The following is a 23,827-nucleotide window of genomic DNA, read 5'->3' on the forward strand; positions in this document are numbered from 1 at the left end:
AGACCATTATCTTAAAGTAATGGGTCTGAGATCAGTGATCCCGGAAGTTAGATTCGATCAGAAAGAAGACGAATATCCAGAGATCCAGGAGCAAATTCGAATCAGGAACTGGGAAGTCCTAGCTAATCCTGAAACAAAAGTAGGAAGGAACATGGTCCAGGAGTTCTATGCTAATATGTGGCAGACTGACAAGCAAAGACTATCTGGAACTGCCTGCTACGAATTTCGGACCATGGTCAGGGGAAAGATTGTTCATACCACCCCTGACAAGATCAGAGAGATATTAAAGCTACCTCAGCTAAAGGATGATCCAGACTCCTTCAACAGGAGGATGATGAGAGCAGACATTGGCCTGGATAAGATTCTAGAGGACATATGTATCCCTGGAGCCAGGTGGACCACCAACACAAAGGGCGTCCCAAATCAACTCAAGAGAGAGGATCTCAAACCAGTTGCCAGAGGATGGCTGGACTTCATTGGGCGTTCTCTGTTGCCCACTAGCAACCGTTCTGAAGTCACAGTTAAAAGAGCAGTGATGATTCATTGCATCATGACGGGGAAGGAAGTGGAGGTTCATCAGCTGATTTCCACTGAGATCTACAAGATTGCTAATAAAAATTCAAAAGAGGCCAGGTTGGCTTATCCAAGCGTGATTTCTCTGCTCTGCAAGGACGCTGGAGTCAAGATGGGAATAACTGAATATATCCTAATTGAAAAGTCAATCACCAAAGCATCAATGGAGAGACAACAAGCACAGGAGGATCCTATCAAGAAGAGAGCACAGGAATTCCTCCCAGAGATTCCTCAAGCAGAATATTGGGAATATCTTGAGACGTCTGTCACCAAGATACAGAAAGCTATGGAGCAAATAATAAAACAACAGAAGGAACACAGTCAAATGCTAACCTATATGTTTAAAGAACAAGAGGAGCAGGGGCGTGACTTAAGGGAACTGAAGCGCCAAAAGTCTTCTCTTGTAATACCAAGCATCCCAAGGATCAGAGGAACCCCCGTGCCCCCAGAATAAAGGTTGTTAATTTCCAATTTCTGCCTTAACTCTGTGACAGTGTCCTTATAAAAATTTATCTTAGAAGTCATATAATAGTAATTAGTATCTATTTGATTTTATCTCCAATTAAGCTATAGTTTATTTTTCTCATCATCATTAAACATGAATAAAATAGTAGATCTTTTGAATAAGAAGCAATAAAATTTCGAGTTTAATAAAAGAAATTCTAATTGGTTAAATGTGGTGGCAATGCTTTCTATCTTCTGAATGAATGCTTGAACAGTGCATATGTCTTTTGAATTTGTTGTTTAAGACTGTTAAATATATTGGCTCTTGAAAGAATGATGAACATGAGACATGTTATTGATAATCTGAAAAATCATAAAAATGATTCTTGAAGCAAGAAAAAGCAGCAAAGAACAAAGCTTGCAAAAAAAAAAAAAAAAAGCAAGCAGAAAAAGCCAAAAGCTCTTAAAACCAAAAGGCAAGGGCAAATAAAAAGGATCCCAAGGCTTTGAGCATCAGTGGATAGGAGGGCCTAAAGGACTAAAATCCTGGTCTAAGCGGCTAAACCAAGCTGTCCCTAACCATGTGCTTGTGGCGTGCAGGTGTCAAGTGAAAACTTGAGACTGAGCGGTTAAAGTCAAGGTCCAAAGCAAAAAGAAGAGTGTGCTTAAGAACTCTGGACACCTCTAATTGGGGACTTTAGCAAAGCTGAGTCACAATCTGAAAAGGTTCACCCAGTTATGTGTCTGTGGCATTTATGTATCCGGTAGTAATACTGGAAAACAAAGTGCTTAGGGCCACGGCCAAGACTCATAAAGAAGCTGTGTTCAAGAATCATCACACTGAACTAAGAGAATCAATAACACTATCTGAATTCTGAGTTCCTATATATGCCAATCACTCTGAGCTTCAATGGATAAAGTGAGATGCCAAAACTGTTCAGAAGCAAAAAGCTACTAGTCCCGCTCATCTAATTAGGATCTGAGCTTCAATCAAAAACTCTGAGATATTATTGCTTCTCAACCTATTAGTCTTCTATTTTATTTGTCTAGTTGCTTGAGGACAAGCAACAGTTTAAGTTTGGTGTTGTGATGAGCGGATATTTTATACGCTTTTTGGGGATAATTTCATATAGTTTTGAGTATGTTTTAGTTAGTTTTTAGTCTATTTTTATTAGTTTTTAGGAAAAATTCATATTTCTGGACTTTACTATGAGTTGTGTGTTTTTCTGTAATTTCAGGTATTTTTCTGGCTGAAATTGAAGGAGCTGAGCAAAAATCTGATTCAGGCTGAAAAAAGACTGCTGATGCTGTTGGATTCTGACCTCCCTGCACTCAAAGTGGATTTTCTGGAGCTACAGAACTCGAAATGGCATGCTTCCAATTGCGTTGGAAAGTAGACATCCAGGGCTTTCCAGCAATATATAATAATCCATACTTTGCACAAGAATAGACGACGTAAACTGGCAATCAACGCCAGTCCTCTGCCCAATTCTGGCGTCCAGCGCCAGAAAAGGATCAAAAACTGGAGTTGAACGCCCAAACTGGCACAAAAACTGGCGTTCAACTCCACAAATGGCCTCTGCACGTGAATTGCTTAAGTCTCAGCCCCAGCACACACCAAGTGGGCCCCAGCACACAGAAGTGGGCCCCAGAAGTGAATTTCTGCATCATCCATCATAGTTTATCCAATTTTTGTAAACCTAGGCTACTAGTTTAGTATTTAAACAACTTTTAGAGACTTATTTTGTATCTCATGACATTTCAGATCTAAACTTTGTATTCTCTGACGGCATGAGTCTCTAAACCCCATTGTTGGGGGTGAGGAGCTCTGCTGTGTCTCGATGAATTAATGCAAGTATTTCTGTTTTCCATTCAAACACGCTTGTTCCTATCTAAGATGTTCATTCGCGCTTAACTGTGATGGAGGTGATGAGCTGTGACACTCATCACCTTCCTCAAATCATGAACGTGTGCCTGACAACCACCTCCGTTCTATATACGATTGAATGAGTATCTCTTAGATTCCTTAATCAGAATCTCCGTGGTATAAGCTAGAACTGATGGATGCATTCATGAGAATCCGGAAAGTCTAAACCTTGTCTGTGGTATTCCGAGTAGGATTCAAGGATTGAATGACTGTGACAGACGCAAAAGGATAGTAAATCCTATTCCAACCGGATCGAGAACCAACCGGTGATTAGCCGTGCTGTGACAGAGCGCGTGAGCGTAGTTTTCACTGGGAGGACGGAAGGTAGCCATTGACAACGGTGATCCACCAACACACAGCTTGCCATAGGAGGGCGTGCGTGCGTGAATCAGAAGACAGAGGAAAGCAGAGATTCAGAAGATAAAGCATCTCCAAAACTCCAACATATTCTCCATTACTGCACAACAAGTAATCTTTAATTTATGCTCTCTTGGTTATTCACAATTCAACTGATAAACATAATTGACTTCCTGACTAAGATTTACAAGATAACCATAGATTGCTTCAAACCAACAATCTCCGTGGGATTCGACCCTTACTCACGTGAGGTATTACTTGGACGACCCAGTGCACTTGCTGGTTAGTGGTACGCGTTGTGAAAAGTGTGATTCACAATTCGTGCACCAATGGTGATGGTGAGTTGGGGTTGGAGGGGTGAGAAGGGCTATTTTGGTTTTGATATGGATGTTGAGAGGTATTATTGGGTGGGTGTTGATATGATCTCTGTGTGGAATGTTGGTGAGTTGCATTGTTGTTGGGGTTGTAACGTCTCTGATCTTGGCCTTGATCTTGTTGATTTCTCCACCCAAATTTTAGGTGGTTCTTCCAACCAGGATTATAAGTTTTCGAGTATGGATCATGGGTTTGCCTAGGTGAGTTCCCAATATAGTTGGCTTGTTCCGGGTCACCCTCTTCCTCTGTATTCACTCATTCTTGAGCTGCTGATGAGGTGGTGACTACTGCAACTTGGTTTCTTTCCATCTTCTTGGTAAGGTCAGCCAGCTGCTTGGTGATCATCTTGTTTTGAGCCAGCAGCACGTCCATGTTGTTTAGCTTTATTACTCCTCGAGTATTGCCCCTTTCAGAAGCATAGAAGTAGTCATTCTCAGCTACAATCTCGATAACATCTATGGCTTCTTCAATGGTCTTCTTCTTGTTCAGAGATCCCCTGGATGAGTGGTCTACTGCCTTCTTTGATTCATAAGAAAGACCCTCATAGAAAATGTGTAGTTGCATCTATTCATTGAACACGTTTGGCGGGCACCTTCTTGTTAAGTCCTTAAGCCTCTCCCATGCCTCATAAAGAGTTTCACCATCTTGTTGTCTGAAGGTTTGTACCTCAGCTCTCAACCTGTTGATTTTCTGAGGAGGATAAAATCTCGCCAAGAATTTGTTTACCATATCTTCCCAGGTTGTTAAACTCTCCTTCGGGAAGGATTCCAGCCATTTAGATGCCTTATCCTTGAGCGAAAAAGGGAACAAAAGCAATCTATAAGTATTGGGATGAATACTATTAGACTTCACAGTATCACATATCCTTAGGAAGGTGGTTAGATGTTGATTTGGGTCTTCTTGGGCGCTTCCTCCGAATGCACAGTTGTTCTGAACGAGGGTGATAAGCTGGGGTTTTAGTTCAAAGTTATTGGCATGTATGGTTGGCTTTTGAATGCTACTCTCACAATTTCCTGGGTTTGGATTGATATAAGAGCCTAGAACTCTTCTCTCTTGCCCAGCATGATTTGCTGGGCCTTCTCTGGCATGGTTGTGAGCTTCTTCTTCATGGTGGTTCTCCATATTCTCCTTCATGTTTGTTTTAAAATATTCTTCCTCTTCCTCAGCACCAACGACTCTCTTCCTTCTTGCTTCCCTCCTTAATCTAAGGAAGGTCCTCTCAGGTTCGGAATCAAAGGAAGTTGAAGCCCAGCTTCTTCTACCTGTCATACAACCAACAAAGCAAAAAGCAAGAAAGAAAATAAATGAAGAAATTACTCTTGTTAGAATGGCTGTCAGTGTGAGTAGTGCAATATATCAAACAGTTAGTGGGTTAGTGAACTGAATTTTAAACAACTAAAAAAAAAAGAAACAAAACAAACGGGTAAGGGAAAAAGGGAAGAAAATAGCTAAAACTGAAAATAACTCGCTCAGATGGGGTTAAACAAAACAAATGAAAATTGCTCAATCTAGTTATCCTCCAACTTAATCATTGTTGATAGAAAATCAATCCCCGGCAACGGCGCCATAAACTTGATGCACGAAAACTTGTCTCTCAACAAATTTCCCTTTGGAAAGTATACCGAATTGTCGTCAAGTAAAAACTCACAATAGAGTAAGGTCGAATCCCACAGGGATTGATTGGTCAAGCAACTTTAATTAGAGGAATGTTCTAGTTGAGCTAATTAGAAATTGAGTTGGGAAATTACAGAAACATAAATGGCGGGAAAGTAAATAACAAAAAATGTAAATGCTGGAAATAAATGACGGAAAGTAAATTGTAGAAAGTAAATTGCAGAATCTTAAATGGGGATTTGGGGAGATGAGCATAAAAGTAAATGGCAGAAGGTAAAGAGAATGGGTAAGATCAGAAATGGGGGATTCATTGGGCTTAGGAGATGTTGCATTCTCCGGATCAAATTCATTCTCATCTCTTCCTCAATCAATGCATTCATTGATCTCCTTGGCAATCTTAAGTGATTGGATCCCAATTCCTTGGCAACCCAATTTCTCTAAGCTTGAACAATTGCCCAATTCCTTGATTTAATTGCTCATGGAAAGAGATGAAGTATGGTCACTGATTATACCACATGTATTTCCAAATCAAAGTATTGGTAGGATTATATGTCACTATATCCATCCAACCCATAATTTGGTCTAACATGAGAAAGCATTTCTAGCATGATCTCCTCATTCCTCTTATAAGGTTCCGAGGAGATCCAAATATGAATAGCCTCTTTTCCAAGACAACTACCCAATTGGATGAAGATTGAAAGCTTTCTAGTAAAATCAAGAGAAAAGAAAGAAGAAGAATAATGAAAACTATTATTGATCCATCAAATTACAACAGAGCTCCCTAACCCAATGAAAAAGGGGTTTAGTTGTTCATAACTCTAGAAATGGAAGATGATAGAGAAGAGTGCATTCTAAAATTAACTAGAAGTTACAGAGAAAGTAAAATATACAAAGTGTAGTTCTCAAGTTCCAGATCCCCATTTTAATTCAAAACTATCCCTATATATACTACTCTTTTGATCTTCTAGTTAGCTCTTTAAGTCTTGGATATGGGCCCCTAATCTTTAGTTGAAGCAGTTATAGTCTTTAGTGGGTTCAGCTTTGCTTGCAGAAAGAATGTGAGTTAGGCATGATGGAAGTTATTTAGGACGTTAGTGGCGTTAACGTTAAGTGTAAACTTGGGTTCGAAAGCATTAGTGACGATAACTTTGTCACTAACGTTCCAAACTAGTTGATCCACGTTAACTTTAACGTTAGTGGTACTAACGTAACCACTAACGTAGCCTCTTAGCCCTTTGCAAGCGTTATTGGCACTCACTTTTACCAATAACGTTGCTCCTTGTCCCTCTCTTCCACATTAATGATCCACGTTAGTGTAACTAACGTGGCCCTTAAGGTGGGCATGCCAAAGCTTCGAGGGCGTTAGTGACACTCACCTTTGTCACTAACGCTTCAAAGTGTCCCTTTCTCCCACGTTAGTGCTTCACGTTAATGTCATTAACGTGACCACTAACGTGGGTATGCTTGCCATCTCCAACGTTAGTGACAAAGGTTAGTGTCACTAACGTTGGCACATCATCCCTTGCTCCACGTTACCCTTCACGTTAGTGGTCTTAACATGACCACTAACGTAGGCAATCTTGGCCTGATCCAACGTTAGTGACAAAGGTGAGTGTCACTAACGTTGGCAATCTCTTCTCTCTCCACGTTAGAGTTCACGTTAATTAGATTAACATGACTCTTAACGTGGCTATAGGTGGCCTTTTGGTACGTTAGTGGTGCTCACTTTTACCACTAACGTTGGAGCTTCTTTTTCCTTCCATGTTAGTTCCCACGTTAGTGTAGCTAACGTGACAACTAACGTGGGTTATGATGGCTTTCGAGGGCGTTATTGGTGGTAACTTTACTACTAACGTTGCAAGCTTGCTCCCTTCCCACGTTAGTGGTCACGTTAGTGAGACTAACGTGGCTCTTCTTTGCTTCCTTTGTCCTGAAATCAAACAAACAAGGTGCATCAAAGCTTTGTTTCAGGTCATGAGATCATGCATCATCCATTTTATCATTCAATTCATGCAAAATTCTCATGGAATCATGTAAAGTTCACAATGTTTGCTTGAATCAAGATGTATGTGTATATTCACCCAAAACTTGCTTATTTACTAGGGAAATGCATGAAACTATCATAAAATAGTAAAGAAAAAGGTCAGTGAAACTGGCTAAGATGCCCTGGCATCACAGAGCAAAAGAAAAAAAGAAAGGAGTAGAATAAGAAGAAATGGAGGAGATGGAGAGTAGTAGTGTTTTCGGCCAAGGGGGTAGTAGTGTGTATGATGTGTAAAATTGAAGGTAGTGAGGATGGGTATTTATAGGGTAGGAGAGAGGGGGGAATTCAATCATGAAGGGGTTCGGGAGGGTAATGGTTTGAATTTGAATGGTGAGGTAGGTGGGGTTTATGATGGATGGATGTGAGTGGTGAAGAGAATATGGGTAAGAGGGTAGGATTTGATATGTGAAGGGTATTTGGGGAAGAGTTAATGATGGGATTGGTCAAGGGTATTTGGGGAAGAGTGTTATGGAAGGGTGTGAAGACGAGAGAAGAAGAAGTGGGGTAGGTGGGGATCCTGTGGGGTCCACAGATCCAGAGGTATCAAGGAATTCTGTTCCCTGCACCATTTTGGCGTTCAAACTCCCACAGTGTGCCAATTCTGGCGTTAAACACCAGCTCTACTACCTTTCCTGGCGTTAAATGCCAGCTCTGCTACGTTTCCTGGCATTTAACGCCAGTCTGCTGCCCATTTCGGGCGTTTAACGCCAGCCAGACGCCAGACACCCTTTTCTGACATTAAACACCCAGAGTGCTGCCCATTCTGGCGTTTAATGCCCAGAATGCTGCCAGGCTGGGCGTTAAACGCCCATTTTGCTATCCTTACTGGCGTTTAAACTCCAGTAAACTTGTCCTCCAGGGTGTGCTATTTTTTATGCTGTTTTTCATTTTGCTTTAATTTTGCAGTTGCTTTTATGACTTCACATGATCATCAACCTAAAGAAAACATAAAATGACAATGGAAAATAAATAAATATAATTAAATAACATTGGGTTGCCTCCCAACAAGTGCTTCTTTAATGTCAATAGCTTGACAGTGAGCTCTTAGAGAGCCTCACAGATACTCAGAGCTTGATGTTGGCCTCCTAACACTAAACTTAGAAGTTGAGTGTGGGCTCTGTTTGACTATGTATTGAGAGAAGCTTTTCATGCTTCCTCTCCATGGTTACAGAAGAAGATCCTTGAGCCTGAAACACAAGGTAGTCCTCATTCAATTGAAGGACTAACTCTCCTCTGTCTACATCAATCACAGCTTTTGCTGTGGCTAGGAAAGGTCTTCCAAGGATGATGGATTCATCCTCATCCTCCCCAGTGTCTAGGATTATGAAATCAGCAGGGATGTAAAAGCCTTCAACTTTCACTAAGACATCCTCTACAAGTCCATAAGCCTGTTTTCTTGAATTGTCTGCCATCTCTAGTGAGATTCTTGCAGCTTGTACCTCAAAGATCCCTAGTTTCTCCATTACAGAGAGTGGCATGAGGTTTATACTTGAACCAAGGTCACACAGAGCCTTCTTAAAGGTCATGGTGCCTATGATGCAAGGTATTAAGAACTTTCTGGGATCCGGTTTCTTCTAAGGTAATTTCTGTTGAACCAAGGTATTTATTTCATTGATGAGCAATAGAGGTTCATCCTCCCAAGTCTTATTACCAAATAACTTAGCATTCAGCTTCATGATTGCTCCTAGATACAGAGCAACTTTCTCTTCAATAATATCTTCATCTTCTTCAGAGAAAAAATACTCATCAGAGCTCATGAATGGAAAGAGTAAGTTCTGTGGAATCTCTGTCGTCTCTGTATGAGCCTCAGATTCCTTTGGTTCCTCAATAGGGAACTCCCTAGTGGCCAGTGAACGTCTATTGAGGTCTTCCTCACTGGCATTCACTGCCTTTCCCTCTTCTACAGGTTCGGCCATGTTGGACGTGTTTATGGCCTTGCACTCTCTTTTTGGGTTCTCTTCTGTATTGCTTGGGAGAGTACTAGGAGGGATTTCAGTAACTCTTTCACTCAGTTGACCCACTTGTGCCTCCAAATTTCTGATGGAGGACCTTGTTTCAGTCATGAAACTGTGAGTAGTCTTACTTAGGTCAGAGAGGCTCTGCTTAGAATTCTCTGTCTATTGCTCAGAACATGATGGAAAACGTTTGCTATTGCCAAACCTATTTCTCCCACCATTATTATTATTGAAGCCTTGTTGAGGCTTCTGTTGATCATTCCACGAGAAATTAGGATGATTCCTCCATGAAGGATTATAGGTGTTTCCATAGGATTCTCCCATGTAATTGATGAGATATTTTGATGAGAAACGAATTTCTACCAAAACACCCAAAACTAACCGGCAAGTGTACCGGGTCGTATCAAGTAATAAAAACTCACGGAAGTGAGGTCGATCCCACAGGGATTGAAGGATTGAGCAACTTTAGTTTAGTGGTTGATTTAGTCAAGCGAATCAAGTGTTGGTTGGGTGATTTGTGATTTGCAGAATGTAAATTGCATGAAATTAAAGAGAGCGGGAAAGTAAATTGCTGAAACTTAAAGGACAAGAAATTAAATGACAGAAACTTAAAGTGCAAGAAATGTAAATCGCAGAATCTTAAAGTGCAAGAAATGTAAATTGCTTGAAAAGTAAAGGGGATTGGGATGAGGATTTGCAGAATTTAAACAAGGGAAAACTAAATTGCATCAAACAGAAGAGGAAAAGGGAGTTGGGATTGAACCGGATCTTATAACAGCAAAGTAAATGAACAATGAAAGCATTAAACAGAGAATTGAAATGAGAATTTAGATCTCAGGACCCAGAGACTAGAAAACCAAGTCTAGATCTCAATGCCTTCCTAGATCCAACAAGAACAATAGCAAGGAAATTGTAAATTGCAAAGAGAATAGATGAAGTAAGTAACAGAAACGGAATTTCAATTAAGCAGTAAATAAACAGAGAGATCCAAGATTGAGATTGAAACAGAATTTCTTCAATTCTCCAATCCAAGATCCAAGACAAAAGTAAAATGAAATTGAAAGCAAATGAAAACAAGAAATTAAAGTTCACTCAGTGACAAAAGCTTCCCAAAAACTCTTATGAAAATTCTAAAAGGAAAGCTCTAAAAGAAAACTCTCCCGGAAAAGCTCCCTAAACAAATTGAATTCTATCCTATTTATACACTTTCCAAAATGATCTTCAAGCCTTGAGTTGGGCCTTTGTTCTTGGTGGAATTGGGTTGAAAGAGGCCTTGGTTGATTGCTCTTGAAGATTGAAGAAGAACCGAAGTGAACCAATTGAACCGGAAATGGAGTTAGCCAACGTTGGTCTTCAACGTTAGGGTCAAAGTTAGGGGTCTAACTTTGACCCTAACTTTTCATATCAGCAAACCACATTCTTCTGGTTTAGACGTTGGCGCCAACGTTAGGGGTCTAACTTTGACCCTAACGTTGGCCTTGCTTGGTGTGATTGGTGCCAACGTTAGCCTCCACGTTAGGGGGCTAACGTTGGCGCAAACGTTGCCTACTCCCCCATTGTGATTTAAGTGCCAACGTTAGCCTCCAAGTTAGGGGGCTAACGTTGGCGCAAACGTTGGTAGCCCAGGGAGAAACTCTCAAGTTCCAACGTTAGCCTCCAAGTTAGGGGGCTAACGTTGGGGCTAACGTTGGCTACTTCCAAAGAGTGATTCATATGCCCAACGTTAGCCTCCAAGTTAGGGGGCTAACGTTGGGGCTAACTTCATGCAACCCGGTTCAATTTTCACTTATTCCATTGTCCTCTCTTCACTCCTAGCCATTCCTCTTTGCTTCAACCTTTCTCCAAGCCTTCTTCACCTATCATTGATCAACCAAACTAATCAAAGTTTTGCTCAAAATCATGAGGTATTCAATCTTCCACAATATGCAACAAATATAGTTCAAAACCTCATGAAATGGCATGAATTCACATATGGTTGGTTCAATCAAGGGAAACATGAAAATCTACTCAATTAGCTTGCTTGTAGCTTAAGAAAGTGCATAATTCTAATGAAAACAAAAGAAAAAGACTAGCTAAAATGGGCTAGGATGACTTGTCATCACAACACCAAACTTAAAGCTTGCTTGTCCCCAAGCAAGAAATGAATTTATTAAGAAGAAAGAATGAAATGGAAGAGGAAGTTCATGCTAGCAAAGTGTTATTGATAGTTCATGGGGTTTTATGTGGATATGCAAATGCTCACTTCTTATTGACTCCTAGGCCTAGAAAGTTTCCTTCAAGTTTCAAGTGACATACTGCTATGACCTCTCATTATTCCTTTATCCTTGGCTATTACTTTATTCAAAAGCTTTATTTGAGTGTCATGTGTAGCAAGTTCATTTTCTTTTTATACTTGACACATTATTCACCATAGACACTTGGCTCACATTCCTTCTTAAAACATTGATGCCCAGCACCTCTTTGGGCTACTAAATGCTTTGTAGTTAGGTTGCTCTTGATAGTGGATTTTCAGCTGATGATCCCGGGTTAGTTAACCCAAGTCACCAAGTGTTGAGGCACTCCTAAGAGCTTACTAATCCAAGCAGATCCTAGTACAAAAACATCACAGGCATATATTTCAGAGTTCAAGCTATTGGTGTCCAGCTTTATTTCTTTTTGTTTTTCTTTTGTTTTGCCACCTTTTAGCTTTCTTTGTTCTTTCTTTCTTTTTTTTGTTTTTCTTTCTAACCAAGGAATTCTATTCAATTGAGATTCATAGACAATAGGCCACTCTCTACTTAGAAGGAGATATCTTAGCTCTTTATTCACTAAAGTGAGTTATAATGCAATCACACACACCACCACTTACTTTTATTCCACTTCTAACTAACAGAGACCATTTCACTTCACATTCAAACCGTTCTTTTTATTAAATTTAAAGATGCAGGGGACAACACATACTTCTTGTTAAGTGAAAATGAACACACAAGCCAACACATGAACTAGCTTACTTATTTTGAAATAACCAACACAATGCAAAGACTTTTAAATGACTACAAAAAAAAAAAAAAAAAAAAAAAAAATTTTAAAAACAGATTGGAATAGATAGAATGCATGTTGTGATGATCAAGGAGCAAATCCACCTTTTATTTGTCATGCCTTTTCTTTCTCCTTTCATATACTTGGCTGCTAGTGTTCCCACCATCTTTGTTTGGTGGTTCTTGATCTTGCCAAAAGCCAGCCTTGTTCATAGCCTCCTCCACTCTATCTTCAAGTCTCATAGCCCTGTTCACTTCCATCTCACTTCTCATTTTGAAAAATTCATCAAAAGTTGGGAATGCCGGATCCATGTGATGCAAATGTTCTCCAATATAGTTTAGTTTGATTTGGCTATTGACATTGTAATCGGCTTGCACTTCATACCTTGCTTCTTGGAGTGTTGTGAACTCCTTGAAGGCCTTCAAACTTTCAGCTTGCATTTGTTCCAACTTCCCAAAAGATTCATGAGATTGAAAGGCATGTTCTTCTTGCATCGCAAGAAATCTTGACTCGAATTCATTTTGTTTGTTGATTATTCTCAGCTCTCTTTCTTCTTGTGCTTGTTGGTTTTGCATGTACAGAGAATGATATTCCTCTTGCCTTGCTTGGATTCTTGTGTATTGCTGAGATAACCTCCCTATTGCTTCTTGCATTTGAGTCATGTCCATATTGCCTTGTGAGAAAAAGTGTGGCTGTTCCTCCTCCTCTTGTGGCTCTTCTTCCATGTGGGGCTCATCTTCTTCCATTTGCTCTTCTCTTTCCCTTCCTCCATGTGGCCTTCGGCCTTGGTGTGCTTCAAGGGGCATCGTCATTCGTTCAATAGTTATGGGCATGCCTTGGCTTAGCCACATTGGATTCTCCTCTTCCAATGGAACTTTGGCCTTTGCACACAACTTCCAAATGGTGCTTGGATAGTACAACCAAGATCCGGCCGAATTTTTTTCAGCTATCTTTAGGATGTCTCTTGCAAGGATCTCATGAACTCTTATCTCTCCACCCACCATGATACAATGCAGCATTAAGGCTCTCTCCCTGTTAACTTCTGAGGTGTTCACTGTCCCCAGAATTGACCTTTTCATCAACTCATACCATCCTTTTGCCTCCGGAATGAGGTTACATCTCTTCAAGAACTTGTATCTGTTCTTGTCATCTCCCTCCCATCTTGAGTTCTCAAAACAAATGTCTCTTGCAATCTCTTCATAATTTTGATCCTCAGTCAATCTTTGTTGGTATCCCGGTTCATCAAAGCGCACTGACTTTAGTTTCAAAACTTTCTTGATTGCATCTGGGCCAAAGTCTACTTCCACCCCACGCACATAGCTCTTGTACGTTGGGGGTTCACGCATGTCAATCCTTGGGGCATTTGCATAAAACTCTCTTATAATATTGGCATTAATTCGAGAGATTGGTGATGTAAGTTCCTCCCATCTCCTCTTCCGGATCTTGTTCTTTATTTCTTGACACCCATCATCCGGCAACATGAATGGAATCTCAGGATAAATTTTTTTCTCGTTCATCCATTGAATTTGCATTTGATGAGACCAAGACTTGAACTTCCATTGGTCATACTCATGTGTTTCTTCCTCTACTATTGGATCTTTTCCTTTTCGTCGTTTGGTTCTTGAGGAGGATGCCATAATCACTTGGTTGGTTGAGAGGGAATGTGGAGAGTGTTGGAGAGTTTGATGTGTGGTTGGAGGAAAAAAGAGGTTCGGACTGAACTTGCTATGGAATTATGAAGAGAAGATTGAGTGTTTGGAGTTTAAAGTAAAAGAAAAGGTTGCACAAGACTTGTAATGTTGAGGAGTGATTCGGTCATGTGCATGGCTTGAAGGTGGTATGCTTTTATATGAGAAATAGAGGGCTAGGATGCAATTAAGCACCATGGGGATCAAGGGTGTGCATGTATGGATGAATGAAGACAAAATTTGCTCCTTCCCTAGCCTTTGCCGTGATCATTTTCAATGAGGGGCAGATTTCTTCCTTGAAGCATGTGATATGATTTTGTCCTTATGCTAAGCTTTCTTTTGTCTTGTCCTTCTTTTCATTGAAGATTCTTTGACCTCCTAGTCATCACAACAAGACACATGCATTAGTCTTATCCCACCGTAGCAATATTATTCTTTTTAGTTAAAAATATGTGAACTATCAATTCTTATCTCATGTGAGCCGTGACACTTCCTTTGGGGGACACCAAACTTGATGTTTGGTAATATATAAGGAAAATGAGTTTCTTCCTCCAATTAGTGAAGTTTAAATGTTCATAAGAATTGTTTTCATCATACTTTTCTTTTTCTCTTTTTTTTTTTTTTTTTTTTTTCATGAAGGATTAATTGTATCCTTGAATTGGTGCATCAAGGTTTGATGAACACCAAACTTGCTTCTTGTCAAAGGGTTCATCACAATTAATACCTTCATTAAAAGAAAATTCTATTTATAAGGTTTTGAAAAAAATGACAAATGTATGATTATTGATGCATGAATTTCAGATTCTCATGAAGCTATGTGGACACCAAACTTAGTGTTCGGCCATATGCTCTATCAAAACATTTTAAGCATGTAAAACAAAATTCTTTATGATATTGGTTAGGTGTGCTTAAAGATATATCAACTTAGCATATGTTTCAAAATAGTGCATGCAATAAGTGGACATGTTCATGAAAAGAGAAAAGAATTCATGCATCAGGTGACCATAGTTTATTGAATGTAAAATGACAAGAATCTTAAAGCATGGGTTGCCTCCCATGGAGCGCTCTTTTATTGTCACTAGCTTGACATTGAAGCTTTCTTTTATGGTGGTTGATGACTGTAGTGCCTCAACTTGTCCCCTCTGATCGTGAGCTTCTTCTTTGTTCCTTGGTGCTCTATCTCAGCATGTTCTAGTGATAATATTTTGCTCACAGTGTAGTAATCGTTAGTCTGTTGGTCTGTTCCCAGTTGTTGATAGACTAACTGCACTTTGTCACCTTTGAAGAGCCCTTCTGTTGGGATTTTTTTGTTCTTCCACCCCTTTTTGATTCTGTTTTTGTTTTTCTTCCTTCCTTTTGTTAATTCTTCTTCTTTGAAAACAGGCTCCCTTTTGAAATTTCTTTTCTTAGTTGCCAATACTACAATGTTCCCTTGAGCTTCTTCATTACTTTGCACAGTCTCTTTCTCTTTTTGGCCTGCTGTATCGTCTATCTCTTGCTTGGGAGGGCAGTTGTTGTTTGTCTTGTTGATTTCCTCCCTCCACTGCAGATTCTCCTTGTCTGTTTCTGTACCATCCTTCTTTTCATTACTGTTCGGTGTTTCTGGTAGTACACTCAGAGTGATACTTTCATTATGCATCCTGAGGGTTAATTCTCCTTGCTCTATGTCTATGATGGCCCTAGCAGTGGCTAAAAACGGTCTTCCCAGTATAATGGAATCGCCCTCATCCTGATTCGAATCCAGGATCACAAAATCTGCTGGGAAGATGAATCTGTCTACTTTGACTAGAAGGTTCTCAATTATACCACTGGGGCATATCACTGATTTGTCCACCAATTCTAGAGACATCTGTACCGGTTTTACCTCTTTTATGCCTAACTTTTTCACTAGAGAAGCAGGCATCAGATTGATACTAGCTCCCAAGTCACACATCGCCTTCTTGATAGTCATACTGCCAATGGCGCAGGGTAGAAAGAAACTCCCAGGGTCCTCAAGTTTGGGAGGAAGTCCCTTCTGGATTAGTGCTCTGCATTCCTCAGTGAGCAGTACAGTTTCATTAACTTGCCAACTCCTCTTCTTGTTGATAAGTTCCTTCAAGAACTTTGCGTACAGGGGCATTTGCTCAAGTGCTTCAGTTAAGGGAATATTGATTTCTAACTTCTTGAAGATTTCAAGAAATTTTGGGAAGTGTTGGTCCTTAGTTTCCTTGTTAAACCTTTGAGGATATGGCAAGGGAGGAGTGAAGTTATTTCCCTGCCTTTGGTCCTCAGTTGGCTCTTCAATTACTTCCTTTCCCTTTCTTGATTTTTGTGGCTGATCTTCTTTTTCTTGAGCTTGATCCTGAGTTGGCTTGCTTGCTGCCTCCTTCTTGTCATTGACTTTCTCTTCTTCAGCTTGTTTCTTGTCACTTTCCTTTGGCTTCTTGGTTGCTTCTTCATTTTTCACCAAGACTTTTCCACTCCTCAATTGTATTGCCTTGCATTCTTCCTTAGGATTTGGGATTATGTCACTTGGCAGTGAGCTTGAAGATTTCTCAACAGAAATCTGTTTGGAGATTTGCCCAATTTGCCTCTCTAGGCTCTTCATGGAGGCTTCATGGTTCTTGGTTGTCATTTCTTGGTGTTTCCACATTTTGTCTATCAAGGTTTCCAAGTTGGTGAGTCTTTGAGATTCAGGTGATGCTTGTGGTGGGTTGTGAAATGTGGATGGTGGATGGTAGGCATTTTGGTTGGTGGGTTGGTTATTAGATTGGTAATGGTTGGGGTTGGAGTAGTTGTTTTGAGGTTTTCTGTAGGGGTTTTGGTTGGTTTGCTGCTGGTTGTGGTTTTGGTTGTTTCTTAAAGTGTTTTGGTTTGAGTTTCTCTGCCATGGTTGTTGATTTTGGTTGTGATTGTCTCCCCACCTAAGGTTTGGGTGGTTCTTCCAAGAAGGGTTGTAAGTGTCACCATATACTTCATTTGGCCCAGAATTTTGGTTGTGCATGTATTGGACTTGTTCTTGTTGTTGCTCCTCTTGAGTCTCTTCACTCTGACCCCATGTGGTTGATGGCTGGCTAGTGTTGACTGCTGCAACTTGGAGACTGTCAATCCTCTTAGCCATTTGCTCAAATTGTTGTTGAAATTGCTGCTGCATCATCTTGTTTTGAGCTAGGATTGAATCCACTCCGTCTAGTTCCATTACTCCTCTTCTTTGTGATGGTTGGCGGCTTCTTTGATGAGCAAAGAAATATTGATTGTTGGCCACCATGTCCACAAGATTCTGAGCTTCCTCAGCAGTTTTCATTAGTTGTAGTGAACCTCCAGCAGAATGATCTAATGCCTCCTGAGATTTCAATGTCAGGCCTTCATAGAAATTTTGCAGCACATCCCATTCATTGAACATCTCTGGAGGGCACTTTCTGATTAAGGCTTTGTACCTCTCCCATGCTTCATACAAGGATTCAGCATCTAATTGTGTGAATGTCTGCACCTCAGTTTTCAGCCTGATGACTCTCTGGGGTGGATAGAATTTGGCTAGAAATTTAGCCACCAAGTCATCCCAACTAGTGATACTTGCTTGGGGAAAAGTTTCAAGCCATTGTGCAGCCTTATCCCTTAATGAGAACGGGAACAGCAGAAGCTTGTAAGTCTCAGGATTCACACCATTGGATTTGACAGTGTCACAGATCCTCAAGAAGGTAGATAGATGTTGATTTGGATCCTCCAATGGTCCTCCTCCAAATGAGCAGTTATTCTGGACCAATGTGATGAGTTGTGGCTTCAGTTCAAAGTTATTTGCATTGACATTAGGGGTGAGAATGCTGCTTCCACAATGTCTAGCATTTGCAAAAGTATAGGAAGCCAATACTCTCCTCTGTTGTGGTGGATTATTAACTCCTTCTCCTGGATTAGATGTATCTCCTTCCATCTCGTGGTATTCTTCCTCAGATTCTTCTTCTCCAACAATACTTTTCCCTCTTTCGGCTCTTCTTAACCTCCTGAGAGTTCTTTCGTCTTGTTCATGAAAATTGGGTATGGCTCTTTGTGTACCTGACATACAAGCAGAACATAAGAGCACACAAACCAGTGATACTTCAATCTACTGCTAGAATGAAGTTTTAGTTAGCTTAAGCAAAAATTCAAACAGTTAGTGGGTTAATCAAAGGTTAAAGAAAAATAAAGAAAAAGTGCTTGATCTAGATTACCACCTCACTTAATCATTGTCAATCTAATCAATCCCCGGCAACGGCGCCAAAAACATGATGAGATATTTTGATGAGAAACGAATTTCTACCAAAACACCCAAAACTAACCGGCAAGTGTACCGGGTCGTATCAAGTAATAAAAACTCACGGAAGTGAGGTCGATCCCACAGGGATTGAAGGATTGAGCAACTTTAGTTTAGTGGTTGATTTAGTCAAGCGAATCAAGTGTTGGTTGGGTGATTTGTGATTTGCAGAATGTAAATTGCATGAAATTAAAGAGAGCGGGAAAGTAAATTGCTGAAACTTAAAGGACAAGAAATTAAATGACAGAAACTTAAAGTGCAAGAAATGTAAATCGCAGAATCTTAAAGTGCAAGAAATGTAAATTGCTTGAAAAGTAAAGGGGATTGGGATGAGGATTTGCAGAATTTAAACAAGGGAAAACTAAATTGCATCAAACAGAAGAGGAAAAGGGAGTTGGGATTGAACCGGATCTTATAACAGCAAAGTAAATGAACAATGAAAGCATTAAACAGAGAATTGAAATGAGAATTTAGATCTCAGGACCCAGAGACTAGAAAACCAAGTCTAGATCTCAATGCCTTCCTAGATCCAACAAGAACAATAGCAAGGAAATTGTAAATTGCAAAGAGAATAGATGAAGTAAGTAACAGAAACGGAATTTCAATTAAGCAGTAAATAAACAGAGAGATCCAAGATTGAGATTGAAACAGAATTTCTTCAATTCTCCAATCCAAGATCCAAGACAAAAGTAAAATGAAATTGAAAGCAAATGAAAACAAGAAATTAAAGTTCACTCAGTGACAAAAGCTTCCCAAAAACTCTTATGAAAATTCTAAAAGGAAAGCTCTAAAAGAAAACTCTCCCGGAAAAGCTCCCTAAACAAATTGAATTCTATCCTATTTATACACTTTCCAAAATGATCTTCAAGCCTTGAGTTGGGCCTTTGTTCTTGGTGGAATTGGGTTGAAAGAGGCCTTGGTTGATTGCTCTTGAAGATTGAAGAAGAACCGAAGTGAACCAATTGAACCGGAAATGGAGTTAGCCAACGTTGGTCTTCAACGTTAGGGTCAAAGTTAGGGGTCTAACTTTGACCCTAACTTTTCATATCAGCAAACCACATTCTTCTGGTTTAGACGTTGGCGCCAACGTTAGGGGTCTAACTTTGACCCTAACGTTGGCCTTGCTTGGTGTGATTGGTGCCAACGTTAGCCTCCACGTTAGGGGGCTAACGTTGGCGCAAACGTTGCCTACTCCCCCATTGTGATTTAAGTGCCAACGTTAGCCTCCAAGTTAGGGGGCTAACGTTGGCGCAAACGTTGGTAGCCCAGGGAGAAACTCTCAAGTTCCAACGTTAGCCTCCAAGTTAGGGGCTAACGTTGGGGCTAACGTTGGCTACTTCCAAAGAGTGATTCATATGCCCAACGTTAGCCTCCAAGTTAGGGGGCTAACGTTGGGGCTAACTTCATGCAACCCGGTTCAATTTTCACTTATTCCATTGTCCTCTCTTCACTCCTAGCCATTCCTCTTTGCTTCAACCTTTCTCCAAGCCTTCTTCACCTATCATTGATCAACCAAACTAATCAAAGTTTTGCTCAAAATCATGAGGTATTCAATCTTCCACAATATGCAACAAATATAGTTCAAAACCTCATGAAATGGCATGAATTCACATATGGTTGGTTCAATCAAGGGAAACATGAAAATCTACTCAATTAGCTTGCTTGTAGCTTAAGAAAGTGCATAATTCTAATGAAAACAAAAGAAAAAGACTAGCTAAAATGGGCTAGGATGACTTGTCATCAGTAATTCACCTCTTCCATTGTAGGGTTCTCAGGGTCATAAGCTTCTTCTTCAAAGGAAGCTTCTTTAATACTGCCGGATGCAGGTTGCATTCCAGTCAGAGTCTGAGAAATCATATTGACTTGCTGAGTCAATATTTTATTCTAAGCCAATATGGCATTCAGAGTATCAATCTCAAGAACTCCTTTCTTCTGAGTCACCCCATTATTCAAAGGATTTCTTTCAGAAGTATACATGAACTGGTTATTTGCAACCATTTCAATGAGTTCCTGGGATTCTGCAGGCGTCTTTTTCAGATGAAGAGATCCACTAGCAGAGTGGTCCAATGACATATTGGACAATTCAGACAGACCATCATAGAATATACATAAGATGCTCCATTCTGAAAGCATGTCAGAAGGATACCTTCTGATCAATTGCTTGTATCTTTCCCAAGCTTTATAGAGGGATTCACCTTCCTTCTGTCTGAAGGTTTGGACTTCCACTCTAAGCTTGCTCAACTTTTGAGGTGGAAAGAATTTGGCCAAGAAGACATTGACCAGCTTTTCCCAAGAGTTCAGGCTTTCTTTAGGTTGTAAGTCCAACCATGTCCTAGCTCTGTCTCTTACAGCAAAGGGGAAAGCATAAGTCTGTAGACCTCAGGATTAACCCCATTGGTCTTAACAGTGTCACAGATTTGCAAGAATTCAGCTAAGAACTGATAAGGATCTTCTAATGGAAGTCCATGAAACTTGCAATTCTACTGAATTAGAGAAACTAATTAAGGCTTAAGCTCAAAGTTGTTTACTCCAATTGCAGGAATTGAGATGCTTCTTCCATAGAAGTCAGAAGTGGGTTCAGTAAAGTCACCAAGCATCTTCCTTGCATCTCCATCATTGTTGTTATTTTCGGCTGCCATGTCTTCTTTATTTTCGAAAATTTCTGTTAGGTACTCTCCAGAATGTTATGCTTTAGCTTGTCTTAGCTTCCTCTTCAAAGTCCTTTCAGGTTCAGGATCAGCTTCAACAAGAATGTTCTTATCCTTGCTCCTGCTCATATGAAAAAGAAGAGAACAGAAAAGAATAAGAATCCTCTATGTCACAGTATAGAGATTCCTTTATGTGAGTAGAAGAATAGAAGAAATAAGAATGAAGAATGGAGAAGAAGAATTCGAACACAGAGAGAGGGAGAGGGTTCGAATTATAAGAAGAAGAGAAGTGATAGTAAATAAATAGATAAATAGAAAGAGAGGAGAGATGGAGGAAATTCGAAAGTTCATTAAAAGGAAAAGGAAAATATTTTTTGTTTTTATTTTAATTATTAGTTATAATTCGAATTTAAGAAGGACAATAAAATAAAATTAGAATTTAAAACAATTAGTCAATTAAAAAGAATTTTGAAAAAAAGGGTTAGTGATTTTCGAAAACCAGAGAGAGAAAAGTAGTTAGGTGGTTTTAAAAAAGATATGATTGGAATAGAAAACTTTTAAAATCAAAGAAAAAGTCAAGTAGTTAATTGAAAAAGATTTGAAAATTAATTTTGAAAAGATATGATTGAAAATCATTTTGAAAAAGATTTGAAAAGGAAATTAAAAAGATTTGATTTTTGAAATTAAAGTTGATTACTTGAGTAACAAGAAACTAAAAGATATAATTCTAGAATTTAAATATTGATCCTTTCTTAATAGGCAAGTAAAAACTTGAAAATTTTTTTGAATCTAAACATTAATTGTTAGTGATAATTTCGAAAATATGAAATAAAAAGTAAGAAAAAAATTTTGAAAATCAATTTTAAGATTTTCGAAAAACATGAAAAAAATAAAAAATATTTTATTTTTGAAAAAGATTTGAAAAGATAGAATTTTTAGTTTGAAATTTTGACTTGACTAACAAGAAACAAAAAAAAAATTTTTGACCAAATCAACTCAAAATTTCGAAAGTTATGAGCAAAACAAGGGAAAGATATTATTTTTGATTATTTTGAATTAATGAAGGAAGTGAAAAACACAAAAAGACACAAAACATAAGAATTTAGGATCAAAACAAGTAATGCATGCAAAAACACTTTGAATGCCAAGATGAACACCAAGAACACTTTGAAGATCATGATGAACATCAAGAACATATTTTTGAAAATTTTTAAGAAAAGAAAGGCATGCAAGACACCAAACATAAGAATTTTTAAACCTTATGATGACAAGTCATCTTAGCCTAGTTTCACTAGTCTTTTTCTTTTGTTTTCACTTGAATTATGCACTTTCTTGAGCTACAAGTAAGCTAATTTGGGTAGATTTTCATGCTTCCTTTGATTGAATCAACCATGTATGAATTCATGCTATTTCATGAGGTTTTAGGCTATAATTGTCACATATTATGATAAAATGAATATCTCATGATTTTAAGCATAGCTTTGATGTGTTTGGTTGATTAATGATAGGTGAAGAAAGCTTGGAGAAAGGTTGAAGCAAGAAGGAATGGCTAGAGAGTAAAGAGAGGACAATGGAATAAGTGAAAATGAACCAGGAAGCAAAAAGCTGGACCAGAAGTTAGCCTCAAACTTTTGCACAAACTTTTGGGTGAAAAGTTAGCCCCAACATTAGCCCCTAACTTTGTGGCTAACGTTGGCATGAGAAAAACACTCCCTGGGCACTAAAAGTTTGTGCCAACGTTAGCCCCTAACTTTGTGGCTAACGTTGGCATGAGAAAAACACTCCCTGGGCACCAAAAGTTTGCGCCAACGTTAGCCTCTAACTTTTGGGCTAACGTTGGCGCATGAAAAACACAAAGGGGGAGCAAAAGTTTGCGCCAACGTTAGCCTCTAACTTTTGGGCTAACATTGGCGCCATAAGTGCACTAAGGAAGGCCAACGTTGGAGCAAAAGTTAGACCCCTAACTTTTGCACCAACGTGGGTATCAGCAAAACATGGGGGCTGATATGAAAAGTTGGACCAAAAGTTTGCCTCAAACTTTTGGTCAAACTTTTACTCAAACTTTTGCAAAACTCCAACCCGGTTCACTTGGTTCACTTTGGTTCCTCTCCAAACTCCAAGAGCAATCAACCAAGGCCTTTCTCAACCCAATTCCACCAAGAGCAAAGGCCCAACTCAAGGCTTGAAGATCATTTGAAGAAAGTGTATAAATAGGATAGAATTCAAGTTCTTAAGGGAGCTTTCCTTTTTAGTTTTCATAATAGTTTCCGGAGAGCTTTGGATATTGAGTGATCTTTAATTTCTTAGTTTCGGGGAAGGAGAATTCCACTCTCTTCCTCTTAGTTTTATTGCTTTCAATTTCAATTGCAATTGTATTGGATCTTGGGTTGGAGAATTGAAGGAATTCTGTTTCAATCTCATTCGAAGATCTCTCTGTTTCTTCTACTGCTTATTGAATTTAATTTCTGTTAATTGTTCTTCATCTACTTTCTTTGCAATTTACAATTCCTTTGCAATTGTTCTTGTTGGATCTAGGAAGGCATTGAGATCTAGACTTGGTTATCTAGTCTCTTGGGTCCTGAGATCCGGATTCCCCATTTCCCATTCCCTGTTTACTGTTTTCATGCTTATTTACAATTCTGTTTTCAGATCCGGTTCAATCCGAGTGTTCTTTTATTTCTCTGTTGGTTGCAATTTACTTTCCCTCGTTTAATTTCTGCAAATCCAACTCCCAATTCCCTTTACAATTCAAGCTATTTACACTTCTTGCACTTTAAGATTCTGCAATTTACATTTCTTGCGTTCTAAGTTTCTGCCATTTAATTTCTTGTTCTTTAAGATTCAGCATTTAAATTCCTGTTCTCTTTAATTTCATGTCAATTACCCATTCCCTTTACTTTCCATGCAATTTAAATTT

This window comes from Arachis hypogaea, chromosome 20 (genome assembly GCF_003086295.3).
Source record: "Arachis hypogaea cultivar Tifrunner chromosome 20, arahy.Tifrunner.gnm2.J5K5, whole genome shotgun sequence".
In the NCBI taxonomy this organism is placed as follows: Eukaryota; Viridiplantae; Streptophyta; class Magnoliopsida; order Fabales; family Fabaceae; genus Arachis; species Arachis hypogaea.